Below are 20244 nucleotides of genomic sequence, written 5' to 3'. Positions count from 1 at the left end.
GGCAGGGCAGGACATATGATTTGAGGAATAAAAATTGTTATTTATTGCAAATTTTGTAAAGGTAAATTCATGTTCTGAGATCCAACAAATGCTATATTCAACTGTATATACTAGTCATAAGTAAGTTTTCATGTATTTGCGAGAGGCTGTGTGACCTAAATTCACTTCTCAAAAGGCTAATGACATAAAACGCTAAAACTAAAGTCCAGGTACTTCTGTGGTGTTCCTTCAATGCAGAGGATGCAGGAATGCAGAGGATGCAGGTTTGATCCCTCATCCAGGAACTAAGATTGCACATGCCATGGGGCAACTAAGTCCATGTGCCACAGTTTCTCAGCCCTCTCTCTATAGCCTGAAAGTTGTAACCACTGAAGTCTGCATGCCCCAGAATCCATGGTCCACAAAAGAAGTCACTGCAATGAAAAGACTGCACACGACAACTAGAGAGTAGCCCCTACTTGCCACAACTCGAGAAAGCCTGTGAGCAGCAACAAAGACGTAGTTCAGCTAAAAAAAATAAATAATAAAACTAAAGTTCAGAAAGACAGATTCAAAATTTCGGAGTGGGTGCTATTGCTGCTAAGTCACTTCAGTCATGTCTGACTCTGTGTGACCCCACAGATGGCAGCCCACCAGGCTCCCCCATCCCTGGGATTCTCCAGGCAAGAACACCGGAGTGGGTTGCAATTTCCCTCTCCAAAGTATGAAAGTGAAAAGTGAAAGTGAAGTCGCTCAGTCGTGTCCAACTCTTCGTGACCCCATGGACTGCAGCCCACCAGGCTCCTCCATCCATGGGATTTTCCAGGCAAGAGTACTGGAGTGAGGTGCCATTCAGTGGGGCATAAATGTGAGAAGAAGGAAATGAGAAATCTTCAAACATTGGCCAAGTATGATTTTAGGTCAAAATGAAGGATATTAACCTCTAGTTACATAACACCATTACAAAGAAGAAATGTATTTGATAATGTGCTGCTAATTAGCTTCAGTCATGTCTGACTCTTTGCAAACCTGTGGACTGTAGCCCATCAGTCTCCACGATCCATGGGTTTCTTCAGGCAACAATACTGGAGTGGGCTGCTGTGCCCTTATCCAGGGGATCTTCTCAACACAGGGATTGAAATGACATCTCTTAAGTCCTGCATTGGCAGGCAGGTTCTTTACCACTAGCACCATTTAATAATAGTGTGCTTATTATACACTTTCAGCAAGATCATATGATATGAAATATTATAATAGATCTAGAAACATTCTTGATTAAATAATTTAATGCAAATATCATTGATTTTAAAACTAATTGTTGACTTACACAACAAAGAAAGGATCTTCTAATGTCAATTATCCTTTCTTCTTGATCTCTTTTTTATATAAATTTATTTATTTTAGTTGGAGTTTAATTAATTTACAATATTGTAGTGGTTTTGCCATATGTTGACATGAATCCACCATGGGTGTACATGTGTTCCCCATCCTGAACCCCCCTCCCACATCCCTCCCCATCCCATCCCTCTGGGTCATCCCAGTGCACCAGCCCCAAGAACCCTGTCTCATGCATCGACCTGGACTGGCAATTCATTTCACATATGATAATATACATGTTTCAATGCCATTCTCCCAAATCATGCCACCCTCTCCCTCTCCCACAGAGTCTGAAAGACTGTTCTATACATCTGTGTCTCTTTTGCTCTCTCGCATATAGGGTCATTGTTACCATCTTTATAAATTTCATATATATGCGTTAGTATATTGTATTGGTGTTTTTCTTTCTGGCTTACTTCACTCTGTATAATAGGCTCCAGTTTCATCAGCCTCATTAGAACTGATTCAAGTGTATTCTTTTTAATGGCTGAGTAATATTCCATTGTGTATATGTACCACAGCTTTCTTATCCATTTGTCTGCTGATGGACGTCTAGGTTGGTTACATGTCCTGGCTATTATAAACACTTCTGCGATGAACATTGGGGTACATGTATCTCTTTCAATTCTGGTTTCCTCGGTGTGTATGCACAGCAGTGGGATTGCTGGGTCATAAGGCAGTTCTATTTCTAGTTTTTTAAGGAATCTCCACACTGTTCTCCATAGTGGCTGTACTAGTTTGCATTCCCACCAACAGTGTAAGAGGGTTCCCTTTTCTCCACAGCCTTCCAGTATTTATTGCTTGCAGACTTTTGGATTGCAGCCATTCTGACTGGTGAGAAATGGTACCTCATTGTGGTTTTGATTTGCATTTCTCTGATAATGAGTGATGTTGAGCATCTTTTCATGTGTTTGTTAGCCATCTGTATGTCTTCTTTGGAGAAATGTCTAGTTAGTTCTTTGGCCCCCTTTTTTTATTGTGTCACTTATTTTTCTGAATTGAGCTGCAGGAGTTGCTTGTATATTTTTGAGATTAATTCTTCATTTGCTATTATTTGCTGTTATTTTCTCCCATTCTGAGGGCTGTCTTTTCACCTTGCGTATAGTTTCCATTGTTGTGCAAAAGCTTTTAAGTTTAATTAGGTCCCCCCCTTTTTTTTTTTTTTTTTTTGCTTTTATTTCCAATACTCTGGGAGGTGGTTCATAGAGGATCCTGCTGTGGTTTATGTCAGAGAGTGTTTTGCCTATGTTCTCCTCTAGGAGTTTTATAGTTTCTGGTCTTATTTTAGATCTTTAATCCATTTTGAGTTTATTTTTGAGTATGGCGTTAGAAAGTGTTCTAGTTTCATTCTTTGCATGGAATTTCTTTTTCCAGCCCTTCACTTTCAGTCTGTATGTGTCCCTTGTTTTGAAGGGGGTCTCTTGTAGACAACATATATAAGGGTCTTTGTATCCATTCAGCCAGTCTTTGTCTTTTGGTTGGGGCATTCAATACATTTACATTTAAGGTAATTATTGATAAGTATGATCCCATTGCCATTTACTTTGTTATTTTGAGTTCGAGTTTATAAACCCTTTCTGTGTTTCCTGTCTGGAGAATATCCTTTAGCATTTGTTGGAGAGCTGGTTTGGTGATGCTGAATTCTCTCAGCTTTTGCTTGACTGTAAAGCTTTTGATTTCTCCTTCATATTTGAATGAGATCCCTGCTGGGTACAGTAATCTGGGCTGTATGTTTTTCCCTTTCATCACTTTAAGTATTTCCTGCCATTCTCTCCTGGCCTGAAGAGTTTTTATTGAAAGATCAGCTGTTATCCTTATGGGAATTTCCTTGTGTGTTATTTGTTGTTTTTCCCTTGTTGCTTTTAATATTTGTTCTTTGTGTTTGATATTCATTAATTTGATTAATTTGTGCCTTGGGGTGTTTTGCCTTGGGTTTATACTTTCTGAGACTTTCTGGGTTTCTTGGACTTGGGTGGCTATTTCTTTCTCCATTTTAGGGAAGTTTTCAACTATTATCTCCTCAAGTATTTTCTCATGGCCTTTCTTTTTGTCTTCTTCTTCTGGGACTCCTATGATTCAAATGTTGGGTTGTTTGACACTGTCCAAGAGATCTCTGATGTTATCTTCATTTCTTTTAATCTTATTTTTCCTCTCTATTTCATTTATTTTCACCATTCTATATTCCACCTCACTTATCCAATCTTCTGCAAAGGTTATTTTACTGTTGGTTCTCTCCAGAGTGTTTTTGACTTCAGTTATTGCATTGTTCATTATTGATTGACTTTTCCTAATTTCCTCTTCACTTCAGTTCAGTTCAGTAGCTCAGTCGTTTCCGACTCTTTGTGACCCAATGAATCGCAGCACGCCAGGCCTCCCTGTCCATCACCAACTCCTGGAGTTCACTCAGACTCACCTCCATCGAGTCAGTGATGCCATCCAACCATCTCATCCTCTGTCGTCCCCTTCTCCTCCTGCCCCCAAACCCTCCCAGCGTCAGAGTCTTTTGCAATGAGTCAACTCTTCACAAGAGGTGGCCAAAGTACTAGAGTTTCAGCTTCAGCATCATTCCTTTCAAAGAAATCCCAGGGCTAATCTCCTTCAGCATGTATTGGTTGGATCTCCTTGCAGTCCAACGGACTCTCAAGAGTCTTCTCCAGCACCACAGTTCAAAAGCATCAATTCTTTGGCTCTCAGCCTTCTTCACAGTCCAACTCTCACATCCATACATGACCACAGGAAAAACCATAGCCTTGACTAGACGGATCTTAGTCCGCAAAGTAATGTCTCTGCTTTTGAATATACTATCTAGGTTGGTCATAACTTTTCTTCCAAGGAGTAAGCGTCTTTTAATTTCATGGCTGCAATCACCATCTGCAGTGATTTTGGAGCCGCCCCAAAATAAAATCTGACACTGTCTCCACTGTTTCCCCATGTATTTCCCATGAAGTGATGGGACTGAATGCCATGATCTTCGTTTTCTGAATGTTGAGCTTTAAGCCAACTTTTTCACTCTCCACTTTCACTTTCATCAAGACGTTTTTTTAGCTCCTCTTCACTTTCTACCATAAGGGTGGTGTTATCTGTATATCTGAAGTTATTGATATTTCTCCCGGCAATCTTGATTGCAGCTTGTGTTTCTTCCAGTCCAGCATTTCTCATGATGTTCTCTGCATAGAAGTTAAATAAGCAGGGTGACAATATACAGCCTTGACGTACTCCTTTTCCTATTTGGAACCAGTCTGTTGTTCCACGTCCAGTTCTAATTGTTACCTCCTGACCTGCATACAGATTTCTCAAGAGGCAGGTCAGGTGGTCTGGTATTCCCATCTCTTTCAGAATTTTCCACAGTTTCTTCTGATCCACACAGTCAAAGGCTTTGGCATAGTCAATAAAGCAAAAATTGATGTTTTTCTGGAAATTTCTTGCTTTTTCCATGATCCAGCAGATGTTGGCAACTTGATCTCTGGTTCCTCTGCCTTTATTAAAACCAGCTTGACCATCAGGAAGTTCATGGTTCATGTATTGCTGAAGCCTGGCTTGGAGAATTTTGAGCATTACTTTGCTAGCGTGTGAGATGAGCACAATTGTGTGGTAGTTTGAGCATTCTTTGGCATTGCCTTTCTTTGGGATTGGAATGAAAACTGACCTTTCCCAGTCCTGTGGCCACTGTTGAGTTTTCCAAATGTGCTGGCATATTGAGTGCAGCACTTTCACAGCATCGTCTTCCAGGATTTGAAATAGCTCAACTGGAATTTCATCACCTTCAGTAGCTTTGTTTGTAGTGATGCTTTCTAAGGCCTTCTTGACTTTACATTCCAGGATGTCTGGCTCTAGATTAGTGCTCACACCATTGTGATTATCTTGGTCTTAAAGATATTTTTTTTTGTCACAGTTCTTCTGTGTATTCTTCCACCTCTTCTAAATATCTTCTGCTTCTCTTAGGTCCATACCATTTCTGTCCTTCATCGAGCCCATCTTTGCATGAAATGTTCCCTTGGTATCTCTGATTTTCTTGAAGAGATCTCTAGTCTTTCCTTTTCTGTTCTTTTCCTCTATTTCTTTGCATTGATCACTGAAGAAGGCTTTCTTATCTCTTCTTGCTATTCTTTGGAACTCTGCATTCAGATGCTTATATCTTTCCTTTTCTCCTTTGCTTTTCGCTTCTCTCCTTTTCACAGCTATTTGTAAGGCCTCCCCAGACAGCCATTTTGCTTTTTTGCATTGCTTTTCCATGGGGATGGTCTTGATCCCTGTCTCCTGTATAATGTCATGAACCTCATTCCATAGTTCATCAGGCACTCTATCTAACAGATCTAGGCCCTTAAATCTATTTTTCACTTCCACTGTATAATCATAAGGGATTTGATTTAATTCATACCTGAATGGTCTAGCGGTTTTCCCTACTTTCTTCAATTTAAGTCTGAATTTGGTAATAAGGAGTTCATGATCTGAGCCACAGTCAGCTCCCGGTCTTGTTTTTGTTGACTGTATAGAGCTTCTCCATCTTTGGCTGCAAAGAATATAATCAATCTGATTTCGTTGTTGACCATCTGGTGATGTCCATGTGTAGAGTTTTTTGTGTTGTTGGATGAGGGTGTTTGCTATGACCAGTGCATTTCCTTGGCAAAACTCTATTAGTCTTTGCCCTGCTTCATTCTGCATTCCAAGGCCAAATTTGCCTGTTACTCAAGGTGTTTCTTGACTTCCTACTTTTACATTCCAGTCCCCTATAATGAAAAGGACATATTTTTTGGGTGTTAGTTCTCGTTCTAAAAGGTCTTGTAGGTCTTCATAAAACCGTTCAACTTCAGCTTCTTCAGCATTACTGGTTGGGGCATAGACTTGGATTACTGTGATATTGAATGGTTTGACTTGGAAATGAACAGAGATCATTCTGTCGTTTTTGGGATTGCATCCAAGTAGTGCATTTTGGACTCTTCTGTTGACCATGATGGCTACTCCATTTCTTCTGAGGGATTCCTGCCCGCAGTAGTAGATATAATGGTCATCTGAGTTAAATTCACCCATTCCAGTCCATTTTAGTTCGCTGATTCCTAGAATGTCGACGTTCACTCTTGCTATCTTTTGTTTGACCACTTCCAATTTGCCTTTATTCATGGACCTGACATTCCAGGTTCCTATACAATATAGCTCTTTATAGCATTGGCCCTTGCTTCGATCACCAGTCACATCCACAGCTGGGTATTGTTTTTGCTTTGGCTCCATCCCTTCATTCTTTCTGGAGTCATTTCTCCACTGATCTCCAGTAGTGTGTTGGGCACCTACTCACCTGGGGAGTTCCTCTTTCTGTATCCTATCATTCTGCCTTTTCATACTGTTCATGGGGTTCTCAAGGCAAGAATACTGAAGTGGTTTGCCATTCCCTTCTCCAGTGGACCACATTCTGTCAGACCTCTCCACCATGACTGGCCCTTCTTTGATGGCCCTCTGGTATGGCTTAGTTTCATTGAGTTAGACAAGGCTGTGGTCCTACTGTGAATAGATTGACTAGTTTTCTGTGGGTATGGTTTCAGTGTGTCTGCCCTCTGATGCCTTCTTTCAACACCTACCACCTTACTTGGGTTTCTCTTTCTTGGGCGTGGGATATCTCTTCACAGCTGCTCCAGCAAAGTGTAGCCACTGTTCCTTACCTTGGAGGAAGGGTATCTCCTCACCACCACTGTTCCTGACCTTCAACGTGGGATAGCTCTTCTAGGCCCTCCTGTGCCCATGCAGCCACTGCTCCTTGGACATGGGGTTGATCCTCCTGGGTACTGCCCCTGACCTTGGGCATGGGGTTGCTCCTCCTGGCCGCCGCCCCTGGCCTCGGGCATGGGGTGGTTCCTCCCGGCCCGTGGGGTGGCTCTTCCTGGCTGCCCCTGACCTCGGTCGAGGGGTAGCTCCTCTCGGCCGTTCCTGCACCATCACAGCCTGGCACTCTCAGCCGCTGCCCCTGACCTCGTACGTGGGGTAACTCCTCTTGGCCACCGCCCTTCGGGCATGGGGTCCTCCTGGCTTCTACCCTGATCTCAGGTGTGGGGTAGCTCCTCTTAGCCGCGCTTAGTGCTTGGTCACAGTCGCCCACACTTAGTGCTTGGTCCTTGTTAAATATTTCTTGTATCTTCTCAATCCTTGTCTCCAGGCTGTTTAACTGTAATTCCATTTTATTTTAAAGATTTTGGATCATTTTCACTATCATTATTCAGAATTCTTTATCAGGTAAATTCTCTACCTCTTTCTCTTTTGTGTGGCTTGGTGGGCATTTATCCTGTTTTTTACCTGCTGAGATTTTCTCTGCCTTTTCATCTTGTTTATATTACAATAAAGGGAACACTTATTTGGGGTGGCCCTTCCCTATTATGTCAGTTTGTGGTTCCTCTTTATTGTGGAGGTTCCTCGCTGTCACTGTGGGTGGAGTTAGATGGGTGGCTTGTCAATGTTTCCTGGTGAGGGAAGCTTGTTTCAGTGTTCTGGTGGGAGAGCTGGATTTCTTCTCTCTGGAGTGCAATAAAGTGTCCAGTAGTGAGTTTTGAGATGTCTGTGGGTTTGGTGTGACTTTGGGCAGCCTGTATATTGAAGCTCAAGGCTATGTTCCTGTGTTGCTGGTGAATTTGTGTGGTACATCTTGCTCTGGAACTTGTTGGCCCTTGGGTGGTGCTTGGTTTCAGTGTAGGTATGGAGGCTTTTGATGAGCTCCTATTGATTAATGTTCCCTGGAGTCAGGAGTTCTCTGGTGTTCTCGGGTTTTGGACTTAAGCCTCCTGCCTCTGATTTTCAGCCTTATTCTTACAGTAGCCTCAAGACTTCTCTGTCTATACACAACCAATGATAAAACTTTTTTTTTTTTTTAATACGATGGGTTGTCTTTCTGCGTGCCTGATGTCTTCTGTCAGCAATCAGAAGTTGTTTTGTGGAATTTGCTCAGCATTCAATGTTCTTTTGATGAATTTGTGTTGGAGAAAATGGTCTCCTGTCATATTTCTCTGCCATCTTAGGACTGCCTCCCTCTTCTTGATCTCTTATTGATGAAAGGGCTATTTAATTTATGGAGTCCAGTGCCAAATGAAAATGATGCTCTTTTATTTTTTCCCCAAGAATTTCAAGTATTTATAGCAAAGCATTAAGTCAGTTTCTGGCCTTCCAGATCACACAAGGTCCTAGGAAAATCCATGGATCACATGTCCATGATGCCAGCCCTTATCTTTATTTTTCAGAATATTTGAAAGAACCTTTTAAAGATATGTTATATTATATATATATATACACCATGGAGGAAATAATGCAAAATTGGATCCTCAAAGGCATCAAGAAATTTGTTAAAATTTGGATAGCCAAATTTAGTTATTCTCTTTCACTTTAGAGGTGTTCAGTCTTTGTATAAATTTATTAAAAATCCATTAACTGGGCATCTATGTACAAGACTTGACATAAAACTCTTGAGATACAACAGGGCATAGAATGGCCACAAAGTCAGCCCCCATGGGCTTTTTAGATTATGTGTCCTATCTTAACACTCATAATAAGCACTTACTCTTAGAAATAACACTCAATCATGTTCCAGAAAATTGATAGAGGATATCACCTTGATTTTTTTTAAAGTAACATGCCATTCTACCACAACCTTATCCATGGTTCTGTTCCCTCCATTTTTTCAACTGAGCAGAGTACTTCCCCATCCTCATGTTATTGATTATTCAGTCAAAATCAACAAAAACTATGTTGTCCATTTTCATCTCTTCACGGACTTTGCTGTATCAGAGGTCTGTCCCTCTCTGTGCTGCACTAGCTGTTAAACAGATTGATAATTAATATCAATCAACCCTATTCATTCATCAGCTCTGCAGTGTGGCTTAAGTAATCACCCTTTACATTGATCTATTTCTTTATCTCAAGTCACAAACTCAAGTTTTATAAAATTTTAAAACTAGCTTTTATTAAAAAAGAAGAGTTTTTAAAAATTCATTATTTCTTTTCCTTTCTGCAATTTTCATACTGTTTTTCACATTTAAAGTCTATTTTTAAAATTTAATTTAAATTTTGTCAGGCTTTTAAACAATGTTTAGAATATTTGCATATTGCTTAAAAATGAGAAGTAAGAAGCCCATAATCAAAATAGGAATTCTCCATGCCCTCACAGTCTTCCCAGGTTGCTCACTGATTAAAACTCTGCCTCCCAAGGAGATGTGGGTTTGATCTTTGGGTCAGGAATATTCCTTGGAGAAGGAAATGGCAACCCGCTCCAGTATTCTTTCCTGGGAAATCCCATGGACAGAGGAGTCTTGAGGGATATAGTCCATGGGATCCCAAAGAGGGGAGCATGACTAGCGACTAAGCAGCAGCAGTGCCTTCCTAATCTAGTACCAATTGACAGTGTGGATATGTTTAAATTCTTATGTTGGAATAAAAGGAGAAAGAAAAATTGAGAAGTGGATACTAGTAAACTGATGACTAATCTTCACACATTCAAAATTTTTGATTATTTATAGTATGTTTGTACTGTACTTAGTCACACAGTTGTGTCTGACTCTTTGTGACCCTGTGGACTGCAGCCTGCCAGGCTCCCCTGTCCATAGGTTTTTTTCCAGGCAAGAATACTGGAGTGGGTTGCCATGCCCTCATCCAGGAGATCTTCCTAACCCAGGGATTGAGTCCAGGTTTCTCACATTGCTGGCCGATTCTTTACCATCTGAGACACTAGGGAAGCCCAAGAATACTGGAGTGGGTAGCCTATTCCTTCTCCAGGGGATCTTCCTGACCCAGAACTTACATTGAGTTCTCCTGCATTGCAGGTGGATTTTTAACCAGCTGAGCCACCAGAAATTTATAGTATGTTTAGCACATACTAAGGAATGCACTATCTTCATGCTTTTCCATTCAAATGAAATATTTATCTCCTGTAATTAATCTTTCTTCCCCCAAATACATCCTTTAGAGAAATTCTTAGGAGATAATTTCTGATAATTTAACAATTAATTTATATGACTATAACAAGCTCAGTATGTCATTCAGTTGAATCTAATATTAAGTCAATGTTTTCTTAAGCAACATTTTACTTTTATTAATGTCAATGTCTTGTTTAGTCTCTTAGCTTTATATATGCTTTTACTTCCCAATTGCAACAATTCTAATCTAATTCTCAACAATTTCTAAGTTGTTATTTAGAAAAAAGAAATTATGCTAACCTATTATCTCTAAAACTTCTCCTATTATTCACTATAAGTTTTCTGAAAATATACAGTCTTCCAAAATATAATTTTTGACTTCTCTTTCAAGCAGAAAATTTTCCCTGATTTTTTCTCTTTCAGTGAGTTATACATAAGATATCTTCTAGAAATTTAAAAGTAAATTGTAGTACAATATTTGATTAGATAAATACAAAGATATATACATACTTTTTCACATGGATATCTACAATTGTATATAGAGCTTTTCATACATTTTGAACGTTTGCCTCATGATCTGATATATCTTTATCTTCATAATAATCAAAATTATTAAACTCTAGTGTGCCCAATATGGCATTATTCACACAAGTCTTATTATGGTCTAACCAGTTTTGTTACCTAGTAGAAGCTAACAGAGATTTTCCTGGTGGCTCAGACTATAAAGACTCCGCCTGCAATGAGGGAGACCTGAGTTTGATTTCCTGGGTTTGGAAGATCCCCTGAAGGAGGGAATGGCAACCCATTCCAGTATTCTTGCCTGAGGAATCCCTATGGACAGAGGAGCCTGCCAGGCTCTGGTCCATGTGGTCACAAAGAGTTGGTCAGGACTAAGCAATTAAACACAGCACAAAAGCTAACAGATCAGTTCCTATTTTAATTCCAAATTAAATATATATATTTGCAGAGGATTAATTACCACTACAAAATCAATTACAGAATGTTTGCTAGATCTTTGAGGTTATTTGATTATTTCAATATTCCCATTTTCTCTGATTTTCCAGACACCAAAACAACATGAACATGAAATAACAGTCAACCATTTTAAGCCAGAAAGCCTGTTTATATATTTTAATGGCAATGTTGTTTATTCCAGATTTATGTCTCTATCAATGATGTAATACAGATGGGGCATTATTAGTAAACATGTATGTGTAAAGAAGTAATTTTAATAAACAAAACCAACATCTTTCTTCTCTACAGAAAGTAGAGTATATATTTTTGTTTGTTTGTTTCTGTTTAGTGAGTGTATTTGTATGTATAAATTTTTCTTAACTAACATTTAGCCCTTATTTTGTACTATATGGATGACCATAGATAGGAAAGATATATTCAGAATATCCAGAAATTGTAAGCATTTTACATTCTCTCTGCAGTACCTGTAATCTGTCTTCAGTAGCTTCTGGGTGATAAAATACAGCAACTCTATTCCAAAACCCATTCAGTTGGAAATCTCTGGAAGTATAAAATTTTAGTATTAGCCTAGACTTACAAATACAGTTTTAAAATATTGACTTCTATATACTATGAACATGTTACCAAAAGGTGTTTGAAATAAGTGTAAACATAAATATATATTGTTGGGCATGTTTTCAATTCCTGATGGTGTTTTGTAAACTAAATATGTGTAAAACAGATTTGATTATCACAAACTATGTGTGCCTTTATGTCCTTGAATTCAATAGAAAGAGATGATATGTACAATAATACTCCCTCAAGCTATCTATGTTTCTCAAGAGAGTCTTAGTCTCTGTTCACTCATTGTTGTGGTTTTATCCTGCTATTAGCTACTTATTTTATTTTATTCTTTATGTATAACAGATAAAAATAAGGATTTCTACATGAAGACATTAAATTTATTTCAAATATGAATTTTAGCTTTAATAGCAATGCTTATTTTAAGGGCATGCCTTAATATTAATAACCTACAAAATAAATTTCTGCATGACTATAACTCTCAGGACAAAGAAATATTTATAGAAGATGGAATCACCTCCTGAATAACAAATACAACTATGTAGTAGAGCACATTTCCCTTAAGATCTAGAATTCTAATCTATCTGGCTTTGAATCTGAAGCTTACTTGAAAACCTCCTCAACTAGCTGTTTACCCAAAGCACATATTAAAAAAATATATTCACAATCATTTTAGTAAAACAATCAGTAATTATTTTAAACTCTTATAATAGATTCATATAAGCAATTCAAATGATACAAGAGATGGATTAACTGCTATTTCAAGTTTATGTTAGTCTGGGAAACTTTGCATGGATGGAATAAAGTTATTTTTGTTTGTTTGTTTTGGAACAAAGTTTTTAATGCATCTCTGTTTTCACTCATTCCATGGGGGAAGTGGGACAGGGCACACAAAAATCTCCTTATTCTTCAATTAGGTGTTCTCAAAGCCCCTCTTCATCTACTGATTTCATAAACACAGTGACCTTTGCTTCACTTGGGGATGCAGCTCGCTCACATAAGCTCCCTCTTATGTGCACAGTGCAGAAATGTTGCTTGAACAAAGGCAGAGAAAGATTAGTGTCAGCAAAAATTCATTAACCCAGTTTTAATGTCATCTTTGTCCTGCCAGTCCAGGAGATGTAAGAGATGTGGGTTTGATCCCTGAATCGGGAAGATCCCCTGGAGTAGGAAATGGCAGTATGCTACAGTATTCTTGCCTGGAAAATTCCATGGACAGAGGAACTTGGTGGGTTACAATCCATGAGGTCAAAAAGAGTTACAGGACTGAGCAACTGAGCACACACGCACACACACACACACACACACACACACACACACACAAACTTACCTCCTTCCTAAAATACTAAGATATTCACCCGGTTTCACAAGTGAGGGAACCAAGGCACAGAAATGTATGTTTTCATCGTCATGAAGCTAGTAGATAGAGAGTATGATTGTATACAGTGTCTGTAGTGTTAGTCACTGCAATCTGCTGTTATTATCAAAATTCAAATTTAAGAAAAAAACTGTTGTTTGGAAGCTATTTCTGTTCTTTCGCGAGCCAGCATTCAATTTTTACATTATTGTTTCTTAGAAATCTAGTTTATTTATTACTTATAGTACCTCACCCACAATATGATGAAGTTGCTTCAACCCCTTTATTGTGCAGTCTCTCCGCTTTGTGATTGTTGGCAGGAAAAGTACTGCCTGACAGGATGACCTAAACTGATGGAAATATTCCATATCTGCACTGGTTGATACATAATGTGTGATAATCACTCAGTTGTGTTTGACTCTTAGATTATAGCCCACTAGCCTCCTCTGTCCATGGAATTTTCCAGGTAAGAATATTGTAGTTGGTTGCTATTTCCTTCTCCAGAAAGGATTTTCCTGACCCAGGGATCAAACCTGGGTATCCTGCATTGCAGGCAAATTTTTTTACCATCTGAGCCACCATGGAAACCATAGTCACTGGTTAGATCCATCTGGCTTAAAGGGAGTTTTAAATGTGGGGATTGAAATTGAGGAAATGAAATTTTAATTTAATTTTAAAATTATAACTAAATCAAATTGAAATAAACACCTGTGGTTAATGACGTTCATATCGAAAAGGATTGACCTGGAACTTTTAACATCTTTAGAGTTTAAAAAAGGAAATACAAAGTTATTTTTATAGTCAACAGTTCAGTTGATTCTCTAGTATATTTTATATATTTCCCTACATGCCACTGCTTTCTTATAATTCAAACAACTCTCTGGTTCAACTTTTTTTCTTGCTAGTGGAGGGAGATTGGGTGAAAAATTAACAAACTTTAATAAGAAAAGTGTTTCATGTGTTGACAAGTTTTAAAGTGCTAAAGAAAAGGGAAAAATAGGATGGGAGAGAGGTAGGATCAAATTGTAAAAGTATATGTAACAGCCTGGATAAGCAAGTACTATTGCAGTAACAAATGATTCCCCAAATCTCAGTGGCATAATACTGCCAAATTTATTTCTCATCAAAACTACAAGTTGAACAATAGTAGTCTCTCTTGCTCTGTTCATTTTAATCCAGCAAGGATCCATCCTAATAGAGTTTCCTCTTGATTTGTGCTTCAATAATTTTAACAGTGGTAGAAATTGAAGAACAAGAGTGAAAGACAGATAGCACACCAACAACTCTTAAAACTTTTGCTTGGAATTAACTCATGGTATGTCAGTTTTCATTTCACCAACATACGCAAATCACATGGCTACATATTAAACCAAAGGGTTAGAAAAGTTTGGAAATCACCTGAGTCCATTTTTATTATTAAACATACGCAATTATCCTTTCCTCAGTGAAGGAAATAAATATCTCAGTCAATGTAATCCTGACAGAGTCCCCATATGGACTGCAATATGGCTCCTTTTGACCTAGAGATAAAATTTCTTAAAAGTTTATAGTAATATAGCCACAGACCCCAGTAAACACTCATCAAAACAGGACATAGGAGACATAAATTGCTAATCACTTCTCAGCAATTCTTAAATCTCAGTGGGCAGTTTATGAATCTATCCTGCTTTGACTATAAAAGAACATATGAAAGCACTGGAATGTTGAAAAATCACTATTCTTGGCAGAAGAGCAAATTTCTTAGCTTAATTTTTACACAGAGTAAGAATTACAATGAAAAAACTAAAATATCAAATGGACATAGATTTATTCTTTAAAAGTTATAATTTAAAAACATACATATCTCTTTTTATTGAATTTCACTTAATTGCACTTCCCAGTTATTTCATTTTTACAAATTGAAGGTTCATGGCAACTCTGTGTTAAGCAAGTCTATCAGCACCATTTTTTGCCCCAACATTATTTGTTCACTTCATGTTTCTATGTTACATTTTGGTAATTCTTGTGATATTTCAAACTCTTCATTACTATTATATTTGACTTAGTGATTTACAATCAATGATCTTTGATGTTACTATTGTAATTTGGGGAAGAGTACCACAAATTGCATCCATGTAAGATAGCAAACTTCCTCAATAAATATGTTTTTACTACTCCATTGACTGGCTGTCCATTCATCTCTCTCCCTCTCCTTGGCCCACTCTATTATCTGAAACACATTAATATTTAAATTAGATTAACTAATAACCCTACAATGGTCTCTAAATGTTCAAGTAAAAGGAAGATTCACACATCTCTCACTTTATATCAAGAGCTAGAAGTGATTAAGCTTGATTAGAAAGGCATATTAAAAGACAAAATAGGCCAAAAGCTAGGCATCTTGCACCAGTTAGTCAAATTGCAAATGCACAGGAAAAAAAAATAAAGAAAATTAAAAGTGCTATTCCAATGAATTCATGAATGATAAGAAAGTGTTATTGCTGATATGGAGACATTTTTAGCTGTCTGGATAGAAGGCCAAACCAGCCACAGCATTCCCTTAAACCAAAGCTTAATCCAGAGCAAGTCTTTAATTCTCTTTAATTCTATGAAGCCTCGGAAAAGTGAGGATGGTGCAGAAGAAAAATTTGAAGCAAGTAGAAGTTGATTCATGAAGTTTAAAGAAAAAAGTCACCTCTATAACCTAACTAGTGCAAAATGAAACAGTGAGTGCTGATGTAGAAAATCCACCAAGTTATACAATTCCAGCTAAGATAATAATATTGACTAGAACAAACAACAGATGTTCAATATATATACAATAACCTTCTATTGGAAGAAGAAGCCATTGAGGACATTCAAATCCAGAGAGGTCAAGTCAATATCTGCCTTAGATTCAAAGGACAGGCTGACTCTTGTTAAGGGGCTAATGACTTTAAGTTGAAGTCAATGCTCATTTACTATTCCAAAAATTCAAAGGCTCTTAAGAATTATGCTAAATTGACTCTACCTAAAATCTATAAGTGGAACAACAAAGTCTGGATGATAGCAAATCTATTTACAACATGATTCATTGAATATTTTAAGCCCACTTTTGAAACTTACTTCTCAGAAAAAGGAAAGTTCCTTTTAAAATATTACTGCTCATTGACAATGAACCTGTTTGCTTAAGAGCTTTCACGTATATGTATAATGAGATTAATGTTGTTTTCATGCCTGCTAACATATCCATCCTGCAGCCTGTGGTTCTAGGAATAATTTTAACTTTCAAGTGTTATCATTTAAAAAAATACATTTCATAATGCTATAGCTACCATAGATAATGATTTCTTGGATGGATCTGGGAAAAGTCAACTGAAAACCTCTGGTAAGGATTTACTATTCCATATGTCATAAAGAACATGTGTGATTCATGAGAGGATCAAACTAAACAGTATTTTAGAATGTGATTCCAAATCCTAAGGATTGACTTTGAAGATTTTAAGACTTCAATGGAGGATATAAGTAATATATGGTAGAAATAAGAAGAGAAGTGGAGTCTGAAGATGTAACTGAATTGCTGCAGACTCATGATAGATCTTAATAGATGAGTTATTTCTTATAGATGAGCAAAGAAAGTGGTATCTTGAGATGGAATCTACTCCTGTGAAGATGCTGCAAAGAGAGTTGAAATGACAACAAATGATATAAACAATTTGACAGAACAGTGGCAGGGTTTGAGAATTGACTCTAGTTTTGAAAGAAGTTCAACTGGGGGTACATTGCTATAAAACAGCATTGCATGCTACAGAGAAATCATTCCTGAAAAGAAGAGTTAGTTAATGTGGCAAACTTCACTGTATTCTTAAAAAGAAAAACAAAACAAAAACAAAAAGCAGTCACAGCCACTCCAATCTTTAATAACCACCAAGCTGATAGGTTACTAGTGGTGACTCGAACTGAACCTGCAATTTCTTAGAGATGTCTGTAACCAGTATTCCTAGATGTTCTGTATTTGAACAGTTAAAGAAAATAAATGATTGTAAAAAGGTATATAAAACTAAGATCATGGTATCTGATCCCATCACTTCATGGCAAATAGATAGGGAAACAGTGGCAGACTTTATTTTGGGGGGCTCCAAAATCACTAAAGATGGTGATTGCAACCATGAAATTAAAAGAAGTTTATTCATTGAAAGGAAAGTTATGACCAACCTACACAACAATTTAAAAAGCAGAGACATTACTTTGACAACAGAGGTCCATCTAGTCAAGGCTATGGTTTTTCCAGTGGTCATGTATGGATGTGAGAGTTGGACTGTGAAGAAAGCTGAGCACTGAAGAATTGATGCTTTTGAAAGTGGTATTGGAGAAGACTCTTGAGAGTCCCTTGGACTGCAAGGAAATCCAACCAGTCCATTCTAAAAGAAATCAGTTCTGGGTGTTCATTGGAAGGACTGATGTTAGAGCTGAAACTCCAATACTTTAACCGTCTGATGCAAAGAACTGACTCATTGGAAAAGATCCTGATGATGGGAAAGATTGAAGGTGGGAGGAGGGGACAACAGAGGCTGAGATGGTTGGATGGCATCACTAACTCAATGGACATGAGTTTGGGTAAACTCTGGAAGTTGGTGATGGACAGGGAGGCCAGGCATGCTGCAGTCCCTGGGGTCGCAAAGAGCTGGACATGAATGAATGACTGAACTGAACTGAACTGAACTCATCTTAACATTAAAAATATGATAAAATTCATTGAAAGTTTTTCTGTTCAAAGAGATTTTTAAATATAATATTTTAATCTCAGATACTATTTGATATCTAGTGACATTTTTATGTGTATGTGTGTGTTTATATGTATATGCATATGCATATACATAGATATTATATAAAGGTATCTAGAGAAATCTTGGTTCCTAAATGAAGTAGATAGAGTCAAATTTTTCAATCTGTTTTTTGTTTCCAACTCTATATTCTTTCTTTAGACTACACTGCCTACTACAAGGTTTGACTGATTAGAGAAAACTTCATGTATTGCACAGAGCCTTCATGGGTGGACACAAAGAGTAGACAAAGAAAGAAATAAAGCCTTAAATAGTAAGCATGAAAATATTTTAAACAGGGATTAAATAATTTACCAGTCATTCAGCTATCCCTTCCAATGTGTCATCATTGAAATTAAAACATACATTCAAGAGAGGAAACTCTGATTATATTCATGGAAGGATTTCATCATAAAAATGGAATGAGTGGCCTATATTTTGAAGGATGATAGAGTTTTATTAAATAATAAAAATAAGAAAAGGAGGACTCTTTTTCTATTAATAATATCTGTAGAATATGCTGTGCATGTGGTAAATGTAGAAAGCTGAATTTATATAAGAGTATGAGAAACATGAGCTTCCCTGGTAACACAGTGGTAAAGAACCCTCCTGCCAATGCAGGAATCTCAGCAGGGGCTGGAGGTTTGACCCCTGGGTAGAGAAGATCCCCTGGAGAAGGAAATGGCAACCCAATCAATCAAGTATTCTTGCCTGGAAAATCCTAAGGACAAAGGAGTCTGGCAGTTTAAAGTCCATGGGATCACAAAAAGTCAGACATCACTTAGCAGCCAACAGCAATGAGAAACATACACATGAAAACAGGAATAAAAAAAGTTTTCTTTCAGAAGTTGCATTGTAATGGGCTACTGAGTTAATGGAGGTAGCTCTTATCTCATGCCAATTTATAAATAGGGCAATGATAAATATACATCTATTGGTAAATAGACTTAACAGAGAAACTTATTTCATTTCTACTCTGCTCTACTTTACTCTCTTCCATGAGGTTTAATATCCATTTAAACTAATCTTTCCATTTCAATGAATAATTCATTGGTTACACAGAGAGTCATTGAGTTACACACTTCCACAACTGTCCATTTAACAGCCATGTATTCTCTCAAATAAGTGAGACAGAACACCTTAAGTTGAACTACTGGTGATCTTAACAGTAACCATATTAAATGAATGACTAATATACTATGTGACTCCATTAAAAGGCAAAAGTAATTATATAGCTTTTAATTTAAAGGAAAGTCATTAGTGACTAACCTAATGAGGTACAAATGACTACATGTTAATAATGAGGAATGGGAGTTGTATTAGGTGTAGTATTCATTTGAATAAAAGAATGACTACATTATGCAAAAAAGCACTTTGATCATTTTCCTTATACTTTGAAATGAGAATGCTTATGACTTTAGGTCAATTTTTCTCTTCTTTTATCCCCAAAGGTCTACTTTAAAAAGAAGAGGAAGAAGAATTAGAATCTGTTGGGAAAATAGCCTGTTTCTTTCTCATCCTCAGTATTTTTTCTGACATAACCAATGAAATGACCAGGTAGACTTCTTTTTTCCAGATTCAATCTTTATTTATCACCTAGTAACACTTAGTTTCCCATATCCATAATTTCTTGCTAGAGTTTTTGTATTTACTTCTCTTCTTTTTACCCTATCTCAGAGACTCTATAGTAGTAATTTCCAATTTAATGTGCAATAATGCTGATGTACATCCTTTTTCCGTAAAATCTACACTTTCACATTATTCTTGAGCCATAGTTTTGTGATTTAAGTAGATACTCTGTTCACACTAATCAGGGAGTTAAAAGAGTTGAACAAAAGTAAAGGAAACTTTCTGGACCTCCTGAATATATCCCATGTAATAAAAAAACGGCAATCACTTGTCTTAGGTTTTTCATTCAGTTCAGTTCAGTTCAGTTGCTCAGTCGTGTCCGACTCTTTGCGACCCCATGAATTGCAGGACGCCAGGCCTCCCTGTCCATCTCCATCTCCCGGAGTTCACTCAGACTCATGTCCATTGAGTCCGTGATGCCATCCAGCCATCTCATCCTCAGTCGTCCCCTTCTTCTCCTGCCCCCAATCCCTCCCAGCATCAGAGTCTTTTCCAATGAGTCAAACCTTCGCAGGAGGCGGCCAAAGTACTGGAGTTTCAGCTTTAGCATCATTCCTTCCAAAGAAACCGCAGGGTTGATCTCCTTCAGAATGGACTGGTTGGATCTCCTTGCAGTCCAAGGGACTCTCAAGAGTCTTCTCCAACACCACATTTCAAAAGCATCAATTCTTTGGCACTCAGCCTTCTTCACAGTCCAACTCTC

Source organism: Oryx dammah, unplaced genomic scaffold (genome assembly GCF_014754425.2).
Source record: "Oryx dammah isolate SB20612 unplaced genomic scaffold, SCBI_Odam_1.1 HiC_scaffold_25, whole genome shotgun sequence".
NCBI lineage: Eukaryota > Metazoa > Chordata > Mammalia > Artiodactyla > Bovidae > Oryx > Oryx dammah.
This window is presented reverse-complemented; position numbering follows the sequence as displayed.